General features: G+C 39.7%; 2 protein-coding genes and 1 long non-coding RNA gene across 3 annotated transcripts in view; all 3 read right to left on the bottom strand.

Moving 5' to 3' along the window:
* The window catches only part of LOC137618979 (hepatitis A virus cellular receptor 2 homolog), a 600,331-nt gene that overhangs the window by 366,005 nt on the left and 216,810 nt on the right, over positions 1-17,516 (bottom strand). The window lies entirely within an intron of this gene.
* LOC137618653 (uncharacterized) overlaps positions 1-17,516 on the bottom strand; it is a 170,539-nt gene that overhangs the window by 102,251 nt on the left and 50,772 nt on the right. The window lies entirely within an intron of this gene.
* On the bottom strand, positions 474-15,619 carry LOC137618654 (uncharacterized). Its single transcript, XR_011039775.1, has 2 exons — positions 15,399-15,619; positions 474-7,571 (listed from the first exon to the last, which is right to left on the bottom strand). It is a non-coding gene; the product is annotated as an uncharacterized lncRNA (long non-coding RNA).

Below are 17,516 nucleotides of genomic sequence, written 5' to 3'. Positions count from 1 at the left end.
TGTAAAAGCATTTTGTAGTAAAGTTTTCTCCAATCTGTATAATTTTTTTCCTACACTATCTTGCAAATCACCTTTGAAAAGCCTCAACAATTGATTTATTTTGCAATAAACTTCTTGCACTAAATGCTTTATCATAGCTGGCTGCAATGATATCTTTGTGGGTATTCAGTAAACTATACCATTATCAACTGGTAGTGTCTTAACTGCTTTGAAAATGACCAACATAGATGACTTTCATTATCTCAACTCTACACATCCAGAGTATATTGGGTGACAGAACATTACCTCATTGTGTCTGGGCAGTCAGTCTGAGAGGTGAGGAGGCACTATTTACAATTGAATAGCTTTGTTCGTTTGTTTAAGAATGCCTTGCTTTATGCAATACACGGGCTCTTGCATTGACAGCTTGTAAAAAATAGCTCAAAAATTATTGGGGAAAAAGACTGTTACATGAACGGATGAATTTGTATGAAGAGAGAGAATCACTTTGACAAACATCTCTCCAACATTGTTCATTTGATCAATATGGTGGTGTTAGGACATTTGACATAGTTGCAACAAAGGAGGCAAAAAAAATGTAGTTGCGACTAGAGAGTAAAGGTCAAGAGGTTGGACACTCCAACGGAAGAAAAGTGACAAAAACAGAAGTGTAGCAACAAGGCTACAAATTCCAGCGATCTTTTTTAACTGAAATAGTCTACAGATAAAAATCTGGCCATTACCAGTGGTGCTTGGAAATGCAGATTGCTACAAGCCTGAGGACCTCAATATAGGGAAGCAGCCCAGTGTAGAAAAATAGTTTGAGTTATAAAGAATAAACTTAAAAAGATATAGAAATCAATACAAATTGAAACTATCTCTTTTACCTATTCATCAACCAAATTGTGGCCATCAGAATTAATTTGTTCCTCGACAAGGACCAATATTGTATTGGGACAGAAATAGAAATACAAATTGCAAAGGATCAAGTTGTGCAAATCAAGTCCAAAGGAGAAAGAACAATATTTCTTGCTTATCAAATGCAATGCAGAGAACACAATGCAGACAGCAAGGACCAATATAGTCGGGTTGTAACAAAACAGGAAAACAGATTATAATCGAATTAATGTAAAGGAATATGTTGTGCTGATAAGGTCAAAAGGGTAAAGTGCAACATTTCTTGCTTATCAAATGCAATACAGACAGCAAGATAACAAGTCTCATCCAACTGGATACAGCAAAGGTTTTCAAGTTCAGAAACTGGAACTAATTTCCAGCTGAAACAGAAAGTATTTTCCCTAAAAGTGTTTCCCACCTTTGACTCGTGGAATATCACGTTGGTATCCTACCAGCTACTTTATACTGCTGCTTTGAAATGAGCAGGAACTTTTCTGTGGAAAAACCAGAAGAGCAATTTCCCAACTAAGAGTTAAAAGAACAGAATCCTATGAATACAAAAAATGATGTCATCGGCCTTCCTCAAAAGAGATGGATTGGCATAACGACAATTAAATTCTGTTGGAGCCAACTAAAGACAACAGGAAACGTCAACAGCTAAAGTACATGACCACATATTTCCAATGTTTGTGGTACGGCCATTTTACATCAGGAAAATCTCATGGAAAAGTCCAGAATATCATGAAACAACAAAGCAGTTGCACTTAAAGAGAAGCAATGAATACAATCTCTCCCAAAGAACAGGAAGTAGATAGAAATGTTAGTGAATAGGGAAAAGTTCATTATATTAAATTTTAAAGGAAATCTACAAAAACTTTATATACAAATTATAATTTAAGACTTGAGATGATCTTGAAAAGACCACCTAGAACTACAGTACTTTAAATATTCAATAGATTACACAGGAATTCCCCCGGGGGACAGTTGACTTTTAAGCCATGTAATAAATAATTGAAATTATGGGGAAATCCAAAAGAAAGAAAACTTTGGAAAGTATTCCAGGTACGGCACAGGATCCTCTTCAGAACAACTGGACAAAAACACGTTAAATGAGGAGGAACAAAGAACATAGAAAATTTCTCTTGCAATCAAGTCAGCTGTTGACAATAGACAGTTTCAACATTCAAACATTTGGCTCAATATAAAAGATTGTCATTACTGAGAAAAAAAGCAAGACAAACAAAGGTAGGATCAAACCAGTTCAGATGTACACATTAGACACCCAGGTCTTATCAGTTGATTGAAAGTGGTCAAGAAAAACAAGACCAGGAAAACCAATGTACAAAATCTAAAGGAATAGATTGAATAAATTTTACGAGGCCAAACATTACTGCGTAAACATTATTAGCCTCCTGGCTAGTACAGTGGTAACGTGTTTGCCTCGCATTCGTGTGGCAAGAGATCGATACCCGCCCAGGAACGTGAGTTTAAGCTGTTTACTGGGGAGGCTACTGCTGTGGTAGGGCACCAAAGTAGGGGGTTGGGCTTGCCTGGCTGACGTTCTGGTGAGCATCTATTCTGATGGAACTGGAACTGAAACCAGACACCTTTAATAAATGAACTGGAAAATAAAATAATTTATTTTGGTTTTTTTCAAATTGAACCACTGACCAACACAACGACACGAATGCAAGTAACATTTAGTTGCTCAAATCTGTGATAGTTTGGGCCACAGATAAACAGTTTGTGCTTGCAATACGGCCCAGAGGAACAGTCAATAATAGTTGGGTTAGATCAAGTCTCTATCACCTTACAAAATCAATATTGTGGCCGTACACAAAAGCTAACCAAACAATTATTTCTTGGTATAATTTGGTATAACCTCATGACTAACTGCTTCCAGATACAATTATTCATTAATTCTTTCCTTCCCAAATGACACAAAAATATAATTTATCTTGAAATCTTTCTTCTGCCATTTGATTTGACTAACCATGAAACTCTCTCAAGAGACAATGAAATCTAAAACTTGGAGCCAAAAGTATAAAAATAACTGACACTATGAGCATAACTAAACATCTGAACAGTATAATAAACTCATTTACAATTAAAGAAATGCTAATTGCTTTAAAACTATCAATGGATTTATCTATGCTCTTAATATTTCAGATTTCTCAACTCCAGACTAAAATTTGATTCCCCTAAGTACAAGTATTTTGACCAATGTTCTGTCAAGCTAAAAATAAACCAAGTCAGCGATGTAAGAGATGAAATAATTACTTTATGTTTCAGAAATGTCTAAGAATTTTAAATAAAACCTGTAGATATGGAAATAACAGGATGAGGACCTGTAAGAAGGACCAAGAAATTATTGGGAAAAAAAATAATGTAAACACATATCTACAACTACAATGAATTCATGCATAAATCACACAAGTAAATGAAGCTCTCATATCAAGTCTAATCCCATAAGATATTTTTATATAGAATGTGACTTGAAAACCAGGTTACAGAAATTCATCGAATGACAATACTTTGACCAACGACATTATATAAATTCATAAACAAAGATGATTTAAAAAAAGTGATAAGCACAGAAGGAATAAAAAGTCCCATATTAATTAGTAGGAAAATGACCCGTACAATCACAGGAAAGTAAAGGAATGTAACAAAGGCCAATAGTGAACAAAAGAGTACAGTACACTGGAAGGAGACGAAGCTCTTAAAGTGAAAAAAAAAAATAGATGAGAACTTGTGCGTCTATAAAAAAGTCGATGATAATGGTATAATTTTGTAGTAGTATTCAGGAGAAAGAATTTTAGGGAAAAGAAGAGAAGAGTTCTGTGACTCAACGGAGAGGTAGAAAGTTATGAAAAAACTAAATAATTTCCTTTTTAGTCTGACAGAACATTAGACAAAACATTTCCCTCAAAGTTATCAATAATACTTCTTGGGACTTTAACTTCCTGTTACACCTGTTTAACTTATTGTAATAAAGAAAGGTTTTAGAATCTAGTCTGTATTTAACAATGCTCACTTACACTAACATACCAAAAATCTAAAATTGGATTTTAATAGAAATACGGGGATACAAAATTTAAAATCCTAAAACAATCAATTTACTCCTCTAAAAGAAATCCTATTAAAACATGACTCCCATACAGAGGCAATTCTATAAACAGCACTTTTACCTGATATTCCAGAACATACCTAAAATGGTTCTTGCATCATATCATAAAATCAATAGAGATTCTTCCCACAGACTCAAAAGATGAGTTACAGTGCATAAAATAACAATGTCTCGATGTCTATCATCAACCAGAAAATTAAAACCTCTTCAGTTCAAAGCAAACCTAAATCATAGAACAACATCTCATTTCACAAAACCGATATTAAACAACAATTCTCTCTTTCTCGGTCAAACATAAGAGTTTCACGATTTTGTCATGACAGAGTAAAAATAAATTTATTCGCTGTAAAGGTTAATAAACATTAAAGCAATCTTTTATTTACATCACAACTTCAAAATCAATAATCTTATTCTTCGCTCCATAACACCGTTTGCAAAACGGGATTCAGCTGAGCAGAAGTTTCAGAAAAATAATGTACAAATACTTTGACATAATTCTAAGAAGCTGTTGAAAGTGTTACAAACAAATCTCTGATGTTGCTATTGAAAACATATGGTTGTTAGGCTATTTTGAAGCTTTAAATATATGACTGACATCTATATTTCAAAGTTCATCTGAAGTGAATGTTGGACCATAAAGCAAGCAAAGTTCAAAAGTGGTTATCAGCTAACAAACACAATTAAAAGACCATAAGAAAGATTTAAAAGTTCTAAAAAGAAAGGGTCTTATGCATACAATCAAATAAAAATATCTTCAGCAATTCATTAGAAAGTGACAAAAAATTATAGAAAATTTTAAGAATTGAATTAAGAGGGAAGTGACATGACAACGTAAGTCCATGAAATGGAAAATACCAAAGAGGGAAGTTTTATTACATTATATAAGTTGTGTAGAATAATGTTTATCCTTCATTATACACAATAATGAATGAAATGTTTACCAATTCACTGATTTTGTAGATAATAAGAAACAATATGTGACACAATGTTGATATTTTGGGAGACAAAAAGTCTCTTCTTATGGTAATCTGGTTTGAAGTTTGGAACTGACTAAATCTGTCAAAATGGTTTATGTATCTTATCCTTTGTGCTTTTTTAAGTACACAATATACACACAAGTGACCTATCTATAATATATACATCACAAACCTCCCCACAAGGTATTGACTGTAGTTAGCCCTGCAAAGAAAACTGTATGGAACCTAAAGCTTCTATCTAGTAACCTTTTGATGACTTGCCTTCTCTTATCTATATCCTTCAGTCAATGCTCAGTTAGCTGTCCAACTCCTTTGACATAAACTTAGTTTCACATTATAATCAATGATCAAGGTTAGCTAAGTAACCAGCCTCAACACTGAGAGCCAATTGGCCGAGCGATTCACATGTTGGGAACAACGGTCAAGACGACTCTGTTCAACTAAAGGTTTACAATACGTAGTAACCTACAAGAGAATTTCACCAAAATATTTACAATGTTTATGATGATGTTTATCATTTATAATAAGCTTGGTCGATTAGTGACAGAATTTAGAAGTGTGTGAGAGAGAAGGAAGTTGAGAGTTAATGTGGGTAAGAGTAAGGTTATGAGATGTATGAGAAGGGAAGGTGGTGCAAGGTTGAATGTCATGTTGAATGGAGAGTTACTTGAGGAGGTGGATCAGTTTAAGTACTTGGGGTCTGTTGTTGCAGCAAATGGTGGAGTGGAAGCAGATGTACGTCAGAGAGTGAATGAAGGTTGCAAAGTGTTGGGGGCAGTTAAGGGAGTAGTAAAAAATAGAGGGTTGGGCATGAATGTAAAGAGAGTTCTATATGAGAAAGTGATTGTACCAACTGTGATGTATGGATCGGAGTTGTGGGGAATGAAAGTGATGGAGAGACAGAAATTGAATGTGTTTGAGATGAAGTGTGTAAGGAGTATGGCTGGTGTATCTCGAGTAGATAGGGTTAGGAACGAAGTGGTGAGAGTGAGAACGGGTGTAAGAAATGAGTTAGCAGCTAGAGTGGATATGAATGTGTTGAGGTGGTTTGGCCATGTTGAGAGAATGGAAAATGGCTGTCTGCTAAAGAAGGTGATGAATGCAAGACTTGATGGGAGAAGTACAAGAGGAAGGCCAAGGTTTGGGTGGATGGATGGAGTGAAGAAAGCTCTGGGTGATAGGAGGATAGATGTAAGAGAGGTAAGAGAGCGCTAGAAATAGGAATGAATAGCGAGCGATTGTGACAGTTCCGGTAGGCTCTGCTGCTTCCTCCAATGCCTTAGATGACCGCGGAGATAGCAGCAGTAGGGGATTCAGCATTATGAAGCTTCATCTGTGGTGGATAATGTGGGGTGGTGGGCTGTGGCACCCTAGCAGTACCAGCTGAACATGGTTGAGTCCCTTGTTAGACTGGGAGGAACGCAGAGTAGAGGTCCCCTTTTTTGTTTTTGTTTCATTTGTTGATGTCGGCTACCCCCCAAAATTGGGGGAAGTGCCTTGGTATATGTATGTATGTGTGTATGTATAAAGTATTATCAATACTTGGAATCTACAAAACCCAAATCACACTAGAATGATTGCCTGTGTAGTGATAGTATAAAAAGGGAGACCAATAACTCAAGAATCTGAACTTATGTCTTGATTGACATTATGCTTGATAAAGTACTGTAGAGTTATTGCGGAGTAATCAAAGGAAATAAATCTGCTTATTGAACTCTTATATACGAAATGTATTACTCTGCTTAGCTAGTATTTCTTTTCTAAGGAATCTAAGATCTTTATCAACACAGTTTGTATCAGCACAGGGAAATCTAAGGTACAAAGTAGGCTTACTCAATTACACCCTTTTTGGAGAGGAGCTCCTCCAATGACCTCTGCCCTCTACTAGCCAATACCTTCAAGGGTTTCATCTTATATAGACAGAGGTCTAACTATAGGTAGATTTCAGTCATTTATTAATTTATTTTCTAAGAGAGCCTGACTATACTATCAACTCTCATCTCTGTAATCTCCTATGCTGAGCTGAAGGATCTGTTCTCAAATGTGGGAAGACAACTTGAACAAGACAGAGTAAGAGAAGTTGGAAAGTTGAGGAAAGTGTTGCAACTGTTAGGGGCATACGAACTGATGCTATGACCATTGTTTAATTGAAGATTCACGATTTTCTTAAATAATATTAAAAACTTTTCAATGAGGCAAAGTTCGAGGTAAACTGATGGAGGGTCTAAATCTGAAGACAGTTGCTTACAACAGTGCTAAACCAAATACAGTAAAGTATCTAACAGTGATTAAACAAAGATGGGCTTTATGAATGAGATTTGGAGTAGCCAGCTGAAAATTACCATACAACTAAACAAAACATCTAATATTTAAACTTTCTCAGCAATTCTAGGGTACTGTATTTGAAGAATGAATTTTCCATCCTTGACTGATATATCTTTCTTCCAAGAAGGGTAGATTTAGTCCTAAAGATGAAGGCTGGCCGGCTCCCACACATATTTTCTTCCTGCATAGTTCTTACGAATATTCCACTTGTGACTGGAGAATGATATCGCTCCTTCCACCTAGTAAAGGAGGAGCAAGCGTACCTGAAAGATATGCGAGGATAAATATATCAATGTTATCACAAAGTTGATAACAGCACTGATGAAGACAGAACATCTATAATGTAAAAGACCCTGAGATATTGAAGAGTTTACTCAATATGAACTCTAAATAATTTATTAGATATTGTCTTTGAAAGACCAAACAATTATACTTCTATGCTATTAATATTTTCCTTGAATGGAAGGTGGACATCAAGGCAACATGACAAATTCGTAGATAATTTGTATTTTTCCTAACTATACAAACTTTAGCTATTTACATAGGATAATTACTTCAGCGTAGCTGAATGACGAGCCATAAGAATTTTAACAAGGGTTTACTACCCCACTGCTAGTTAGGGGGGGGATAGGGAGGGGTAGCTTGCTACCCCTCCCACACATACACACACACACTTGTGAGTGCTTCACTTTGCTTAGAGGTAGGACTTATCCTGGGGGACAGGGCTGGCAGGCAAATATGTGTAAATAGCTAAGGTTTGTATAGTTAGGAAAAATACAAATTATCTACGAATTTGTCATTTGTTCCGTAACTGAAATACAAACCACGCTATTTACATAGGGTGACCCAACCCTTAGGAAGGGTGGTAAGTCCCTGCCATACTGGCTTTTGGCTTCGTCCGGGGACTCGGGGACTCAATATTTGAGTGTGTAAGTACTCAAGGAATAAGGAGTCCCTGCGCCTCGCTAGCATTGCTGTGAAACTGCTGCGGCCTACATAAGCTGTGTGTGAAGGTGAAGAGCGTGACTCGTCCTAGGAATTTGACCTAGAGTTCTTCAGGTGGAATTCTAGGCTAGGACTCTCTCAAGTTAAAGAAACCAAACGGCTTGGTAAGAACACGGCAAATGATAAGGCTCAAAGTGGCCGCAACAAATCACAGGACTAAGATAATATCGAGTACTATACCCTTCCAGAATATACACTTCTACACCCTAAATACTATTCTCACATCAATCGAAATACTTCATAAATATAACAGATGCTGAAAATTCCTCTAATAAAAGTTTTGTTAAAATGATATTTTAATTATAAAATAAATTTTTGAATATACTTACCCGGTGAATATATAATAGCTGCAACTCTGCGGCTCGACAGAAAACACTCAAAAAACTCGCGAGCGATCGCTATGAAGGTTGCGGGTGTGCCCACCAGCGCCAACTATCGGCCAGATACCACTTTTGCATGTAAACAAACCCTTCAATTCTTCTCGTCCCGCTGCGTCTCTATTGGGGAGGAAGGGAGGGTCATTTAATTTATATATTCACCGGGTAAGTATATTCAAAAATTTATTTTATAATTAAAATATCATTTTTAAATATTTAACTTAGCCGGTGAATATATAATAGCTGATTCACACCCGAGGTGGTGGGTAGAGACCAGAGTTAATTAAGTTTACAGCGTATAAGATAAGAGTTTTTTCATTTTGACAGTTATCAATATAACAAAACCAAAATATATAGGTACCTGGTAAGGAAGTTGACTTAGACGATTACTCTGCCTTGTAAGTCTGTCTTCCTCACGGAGCCCAGCGATCCTCTTAGGATGCTGAAAGACTCCCAGGAGCTGAAGTATCAAGGGCTGCAACCCATACAACAGGACCTCATCAAACCCCTAATCTGGGCGCTCTCAAGAAATGACTTTGACCACCCGCCAAATCAACCAGGATGCGAAAGGCTTCTTAGCCTTCCGAACAACCCATAAAACAATATTAAAAACATTTCGAGAGACAGATTAAAAGGATATTGGAATTAGGGAAGTGTAGTGGTAGAACCCTCACCCACTACTGCACTCGCTGCTACGAATGGACCCAGTGTGTAGCAGTCCTCGTAAAGAGTCTGGACATCTTTCAAGTAAAATGACGCGAACACTGACTTGCTTCTCCAAAAAGTCGCGTCCATAATACTTTGCAGAGATTTATTTTGCTTGAAGGCCACGGAGGTTGCTATATCTCTAACTTCGTGCGTCTTAACCTTAAGCAAACATCGGTCTTTCTCATTCAAGTGAGAATGAGCTTCTCGTATTAAAAAAATCTGATAAAATATGACAAAGCATTCTTTGACATAGGCAATGAAGGTTTCTTAACTGAGCACCATAATGCCTCAGATTTCCCTCGTAATGACTTAGTACGAGCTAAATCGAACTTAAGAGCTCTAACAGGACATAATACTCTTTCCAGTTCGTTGCCTACGATCTCTGATAAGCAAGGAATATCAAAAGATTTAGGCAAAGGACGAGAAGGCAGTTCATTTTTGGCCAGGAAACCAAGTTGAAGTGAACAAGTGGCTTTTTTCTGTAGAAAAGCCGATGTTCTTACTGAAGGCATGAAGTTCACTGACCCTTTTAGCCGAAGCCAAGCACACTAGGAAAAGTGTCTTGAGGATGAGATCCTTCAGGGAGGCTGAATGTAATGGCTCAAACCTGTCTGACATGAGGAACCTTAGGACCACGTCTAAGTTCCATCCAGGAGTTGCCAAACGACGTTCCTTAGAGGTCTCAAAAGACTTAAGAAGATCTTGGAGATCTTTATTGTTGGAAAGATCTAAGCCTCTATGTCGAAAGACCGAAGCCAACATGCTCCTGTAGCCCTTAATCGTGGGAGCTGAAAGGGAGTGAACCTTTCTCAGATGTAAAAGAAAATCTGCGATTTGGGCTACAGAGGTACTGGACGAGGACACAGATGCTGACTTGCACCAGTCTCGAAAGACTTCCCACATCGACTGGTATACTCTAATGGTAGAAGCTTTCCTAGCTCTTGCAATCGCACTGGCTGCCTCCTTCGAAAAGCCTCTAGCTCTTGAGAGTCTTTCGATAGTCTGAAGGAAGTCAGACGAAGAGTGGGGAGGCTTTGATGGACATTCTTTACGTGGGGCTGACGTAACAGATCTACCGTTAGAGGAAGACTTCTTGGAAAGTCTACCAGCCATTGAAGTACCTCGGTGCACCACTCTCTCGCGGGTCAGAGGGTAGCAACCAACGTCAACCTTGTCCCTTCGTGAGAGGCGAACTTCTGCAGTACCTTGTTGACTATCTTGAATGGTGGGAATGCATATAAGTCCAGAAAAGACCAATCCAGTAGAAACGCGTCTATGTAGATTGCTTCTGTATCTAGGACTGGAGAGCAATAGATTGGTAACCTTTTGGTCAACGAGGAGGCAAAGAGGTCTATGGTGGGTTGACCCCAAGTAGCCCAAAGACTCTTGCCCACGTCCTTGTGGAGGGTCCATTCCGTGGGTATCACCTGACCCCTCCGACTGAGACAGTCTGCCAAGACGTTCAAGTCCCCCTGGATGAATCTCGTCAACAGAGAGATGCCTTGAATTCTTGACCATAAGGGAAGGTCCCTTGCGATCTCGAGCAGCGTGAAGGAGTGTGTGCCTCCTTGCTTGGAGATGTACGCCAAAGTTGTGGTGTTGTCTGAGTTGACCTCTACCACTTAGTTTCGAAGAAGCTTTCTAATATCATCAAGGCCAAGTGGACTGCTAATAGCTCCTTGCCGTTGATGTGCATGCTCTTCTGACTTGAGGTCCACAGACCCGAGCATTCCCGACCGTCCAGGGTCGCACCCCAACCCAAATCCGACGCGTCTGAGGACAACACGTGGTTTGGGTTCTTGACTGCTAGGGATAGTCCCTCTCTCAGACTGATATAGCTGTCCCACCATTTCAGGCATGCCTTTACTGGTTCGGAGACTGGGAATGATACCGTCTCCAATGTCTTGTCCTAGTTCCAGTGAGAGGCTAGATGGAACCGGAGAGGCAGAAGGTGTAGTCTCCCTAGTGAGACAAACTGCTCCAGGGATGAGAGAGTCCCTACGAGACTGTTCCAACTCCTGACTGAATAAACGTTTCGTTTCAGCATTAGTTGGACTTCGAGCAAGGCTTGACTGCGAATCTCCATCCCCAAATATAGAATAATCTGGGATGGGATCAGTTGGGACTTTTAGGTTGACCAAAAGTCCCAACTCCCTGGCCAGACTCAACGTCCAATGTAGATCCTGCAGACAGCAAAGACTGGACGATGCTCTGAGAAGCCAGTCGTCCAAGTACAGAGAGGCTCGGATCCCCGATAGATGGAGGGATTTTGCCACATTCCTCATGAGCCTCGTAAACACGAGAGGCGCAGGACTGAGGCCAAAGCACAGGGCTCGAAACTGGTACCCCACATTCCTGTAAACAAACCTCAGAAACGGTTGGGAATCCGGGTGTATAGGAATGTGGAAGTATGCCTCCTGAAGGTCGAGAGAGACCATCCAGTCGCCTTCCATAAATGCAGTCAAGACAGCCTGGTAGACTTCATCGAGAAGTTTGTCTTGACAATGAACACATTGAGCGCACTTGCCTCTTACGTACTCCTGCAGTGAACATGGCTGCCAAATCATTGGAGGGACTTGTTCCTGCAGAGAACGTGGCTGTCAGATCATTGGAGCCATCCCTGAAAGCCTTGTTTATGCATGACATAATTGTACAGCAAAACTTCAAAGGCTCGAAAATAGCTCTGAAGTCGACCTGTAAAATCTTGGAGCGTCTCATGGCCAGGCGCCAGGGATGGTCTATGAGGTTTGAGAAGTCTATCTGGGCAGAGGCAGGAACTCCCAAGCCGAGAACTTCTCTCGTGTCATATCAGACTCTCGCTTTATAAGCCAGCTTAAAAGAAGGGAAAGCAAAGGCTGTCTCCCCCAAACTCCTCCTGGTGATAAACCAGTCGCCTAGCAAACGTAAAGCTCTCTTAGAATAGCGAGAGAGCACTAGCTTATAAAACAACGGCTTCGAAGTAGCTAGGCCTAGTGTAAGCTCTGACGTTTAGGCGAACGAGGAGCAGCAGTTACAAAAAGATCCGGACAAAGATCCTTAAAAATCAGCATGATTTATTTAAAGTCCATAGAGGGCTAAGCAGCTTTAGGCTCCTCTCCGTCTGACAGAGTCCTCAAGGGAATATCAGTAGGAGGGGGAACAGCAACTTCCTCATCTGAAGGAACCTTGTCCGACAATAGCCGAGTCTCAAGCAAGGGAGAGACCTACCGTGGTGGCAATGCTTTACAAGCAGAGTCCACACGCACTGGTGCATTAGTAGCGGACCAGGACGCAACGTCATGTAACTGCTTGACAGTCTGTGAACTGTCAACAACAACAGGTGCGTGAGGACGCACAGCGTCCACTCGAGACTGCTTTGACCGCCTAGACTGAGCAGTCAAAACAACTCTAGAATGCGGAGGTTGACGCTCAGCGTCAAAACAAGTCAACTCCGATTGTTGGCGAACGTCCTGAACGTCAACAGGAGCATCAGCAAGTGGTCTAACGTCCAAATGTGGCTGAAAATCCACACGAGACCGCATCGAGTGCGGTTCTAAACAACCTGACTGACGTGACTTGGCTACGCCAACGTCAACAGGACGCACAAAGGAACGTTAGGGTGGCTGAAGGCCAGGATCTCGATGAGATAAACGGCTAGGCTCAACGGACTTATCGGCAGAATAGTCTTCCATAAGGGAGGCAAGCTTATTCTGCATGTCTTGCCGTACAACCCATTTAGGATCAACGGGAATGGTTGCGGTAAGAGACGAGGGTAACGTCTGTGACTGCAAAACCTTGCCTACAAAAAGACTCTCGGAGTCTGTGTTACGCTTTTGTTAGGCGGCGAGCAGTCTTCCGATGACTGCATAGGGTCAGAGCTGTCCTAATAGTTAAAACCAGGACGCTGGACCTGTCCTGAAAGGACTGACTTTCGCTTAAAGGGCCTCGAAACCTTGTTCCACGGTTTCTTATGCGAAAAGCCTTCGGATGACGAGGAGAAAATCGTCTCTCTCGCCTTATGGTAGGGGTGATCTTGGTAAGATACACCTGATACCATAGAGGGAACGTCTGTTCACTGATCAAGGCCTCTCGAACCCATAAGTCGTACGACATTACTTCTCCCCTGGGCTTGGGAGCTTGCAAGAGGTCCCGGACTAGGCGAACGACAGGCACGAACAGACGAACCCTCGGTCGCAACACTGATAACACTTTGCGCAATATCACTTTATCACTACGATTTTCTGTTTTGCACTTATTTCACTGAAATCGAATTTTTTAACAATTCACATTAGGTATGAATAAAACTGATTTCTACCTGAAGCACGCAATTCTACCCTCATCAAAAGGTTGTAATTGCGAAATCAGTCGTATAATGTAAGCACATTAATACCAGCAAAAAACAGTAAACATATTTCAAGATAAAAAAACTCAGTGGCTGGGGAAGAGACTAAACACTAGTTCATTCAAAACTACGTTTTCAATCTCTCACCGTACAGTGCCTTGGGACGAGAATAAAAACTAAAAACGTTTTATCTTTTCTCCCCGTACAGAGACTAGGGACGAGAGTAACTCGAGAACAACGTTACTCGCTTGGGACGAGATAAAGATCGGAACGTTCTCTCTCCTCTCTCTCTCTCCGTCTCTATCTCTCTCTCTCTCTCTCTCCGTCTCTATCTCTCTCTCTCTCTCTCTCTTGATTTCGCACCGAAGAGAAGAGCCCACTTACCTTTCGTCAATAAACAGGTTATTTGACCAAAGGAAAAAAAACTGAAAGGTTTTTCAATTAAAAGTTCCTTTAAAATAGTCTTTAAAACATTTAAGCTTTGAAAGAAAAAAGAACAAAACGTCAGAATCGATTTACTCTTTCTGCAAAGTGAAACCGTGATACTCTCTCTCTCTATCGTAACGATAGAGCGCAAACTGCGTAGCATAAATAAACTAAACGTTAGTTCATCTTTGAAACAGTACGAAGACTATTCAAAGAAAAAAACTATCATAAAATATTTACTAAAAATATTACATTTAATAAGTTTTAAATCATTAGCTCTGTAAAAGTTATTTACGATTGCAAAGGGCTCAACGTTGTTTAACTTCGGTTTCCAAGTTAGGACCGCCTACTCTCAGGAAAGGTCGCATATAAACAAATCATTAAAATTTATTTTTATGTTTATTATAAATGGAAAGCTAATCGAAGAGGCCTAATAAAGGCGGTTGAGATATAAAATATATAGAGGAAAATCTATAATTAATTTATAACGTGATAAGATAATTGCTAAAAGCCTAAAACACACTTCCGTCTAAGGGAAGGGTCGGCCATTTAAAAGTCAAAGAAAGTCCATACTCTCTCTCTTGTCATCAAAAATTAAATCTATCCAAAAACGAGTTCAAGATTTAAGATGAAGATAAAACACCTGCACTGCGAAAGCTCAAACCAAAATGAAGTACTTCACCAAATATGTTGAGAAAACTCCAGGTTCTACAGCGAGTATTGATACGTCTTGTCGTCAACGTCGACAGAGAAGAATTGAAGGGTTTGTTTACATGCAAGAGTGGTATCTGGCCGATAGTTGGCGCTGGTGGGCACACCCGCAACCTTCATAGCGATCGCTCGCGAGTTTTTTGAGTGTGTTTTCTGTCGAGCCGCAGAGTTGCAGCTATTATATATTCACCGGCTAAGTTAAATATTTAAAAATACACAGGTTAGATTTAGGAAAATCTTTGATGGATCTTTTTTCAGCAAGAAAAAACAAACTTGTCAGCCACTGAATGCTACATAACCATTTTTAAATCTAAAGACAAAGGCAATTAGTTGAGATCTTAAGAGTCAACAAAATCACCTTATACAGTAACTGCTTTTCTATTTGCAAAACTCATTATTCTGAGGAAGGGCCAAATATTCCACTAAGCGATATTAATGGTTATCTATTCAATCACGTAACAGCAAATATAGAAGACAACCAATCACAATATTACAAAAGTGGTTGAAAATGACCTCATATAAAAGAATAAGTCTCAACTTACTCTTGTTTGAGTTTGCAGAAGTACCACACCCAACGTCCTTAATTGGTTCCTATAAAGTGACTCGGAAGGTTCCCTATATAGGTCCTCAACTTCAATTTGTTCCAAGAAGCTTTTTGTAAGTTGAATTGTTTGTAAGTAATTTTGATTTATTTTGGCCTTGGGTAGGCCTAACTTGAATCCCATGCCTATGATTTTCAGCTGCAAGTCAACAAATAGTCGGGTTTCATCTGAAATAGATATCAGGTTATGACAAACGTCGTCGTGCTTACTGTATTAAATGATATAGTATTATTTCATTACGGTATTTCTTTATCTTATCTTTGTGTTTGTATCTCTCAATGTTTGAAAGTCGAAGGTTTGTAAGTTGAGGACCTTCTGTACATGTTCTGAACATGAACAAGTACTTACAACCTGCTGTCATTTTATAAAAACAAGACATCAAAATTATCAAGCTTCCATCTGAAGTACATTACTTAACTATCTTGACTTAGAGATTGATGTAATGTGAGATAAAACATAAGAGGGACATTAAAGTATGTACCTTTGTGCTACTACATCTTTCCAGTCAGGTGCTTTCACACTTTTCACACTTGTATAATTGTGAATGCACAACAAGTGGAAAGAGTACTATCGAGTTACAGAAGACCATAGACTGGACAACAAATTCAGTTAATTGAAGAGTAAGACGAGACTTATCTTATTACATAAGTGAATTTTCAAATCCTCTTGTAAAAATTTCCATTTGGTTTTATGTAACTTTAAATAATATCAACATTTTCTCTCCAGCTGAAAATTCACAAATATTTTAAGTAATTTGTATTTCTCCTAACTATACAAACCTTTGTCCTTTACATAAAGGTTTCAGTGAAGCTAGGGTTATCGTTTAACATCGAACGAGGTAGTTAGAACTACTGACAGGTGGCAAGGGAAGACTTCTCAGTCAGTCAGCTGGAGACACACTTTGAACCTTAGGCCTGGAACTTGTGAAGTGTTTAAGGGAGGAAACAGATGTTAGGCCCATACCAAGAGTAAACTGGCAGGACAGAGAGCCAATAATTCTGATGACCTCTGGATGCCTCCTGAGAAAAGATGAAGGAGGACTCAAACATGGTATCATGGGCAGCTGGGTCTTGACCACAAACTCCGGAACAAGCCAAGGCGGCCTCCTTTAGTCCTTCAGATTGACTGGGAATATGCAAGATGTCAAAAGTTCACCAATTCACTTTGACAAAGCTAAGGTGGCTGAAAGACCATGCACAGAGTCAGATCTTTGTCTGACACTCATCTTAAAAGGTTCATATGGGGCATGCACAAGAAACTTGAGAATACTAATCACATCCCACTCTGGGGACTGAGGTCCAGGGGTGGACAAGACTAGGCTACTTGAAGCTCTTCATAGCATAGACAACTCCCATGAGGAGAATAGATCTAGCTCCTCAGTCAAGAGGACTTTGCTCAAAGCTGAGCAATAGCCTTCCCAAGCATGACTGAGAAGAGCTTCCTTAGCAAAAACAGGGACAAGGATAATTGCTATCTGGGCTAGAGCAGTAATGAAGGGAGAGTGTCCCTTCTATGACACCAATCACAGATAAGGTCCTCTTCCTTAGATAATAACTGCAGAGGCCAATGGTAGACCTTCACACATCTCCAGCACAGTCCCTTGCTAGAAGTCTTCTGCCCGGAGGAGACACTGCACAGTCTCCAACCAAAAACGACTTCACAGATTGGAGGAAATATTCACAGTTCTCTGGGGGAACTCGACTCAAAGTGCTAACATATCAGGATCTCACTCATATTGTGGTAATCTGGGAGCCACCAGGGTACTCCTGACACCTGGGCATGATCAAAACTCTGTTGATCCACCACAATATCACGTTTAAAGAGGGAAAGACGTAGAGTACAAGTGATCCCATTGGTGTAGGACACCTTGCTAATAGCTCTAAAGGAGACCATTTCCCAGATGTAAACCTAACTTGTCAATTCACAAGAGTGCGTGACAGTTGCTCCTCATAACATATGCTATTACTGTAGCGTTGTCGCTCATCAACACTACTGAGTACCCTATTAAACTGCGTCGGAAAGTTATTGTGTTAGGAATGCTGCATTCATTTCCAAAGT

This window comes from Palaemon carinicauda, chromosome 25 (genome assembly GCF_036898095.1).
Source record: "Palaemon carinicauda isolate YSFRI2023 chromosome 25, ASM3689809v2, whole genome shotgun sequence".
Classification (NCBI taxonomy): Eukaryota; Metazoa; Arthropoda; class Malacostraca; order Decapoda; family Palaemonidae; genus Palaemon; species Palaemon carinicauda.
Note: the sequence above shows the minus strand (reverse complement) of the source record. Positions and strands in the feature narration are given on the sequence as shown.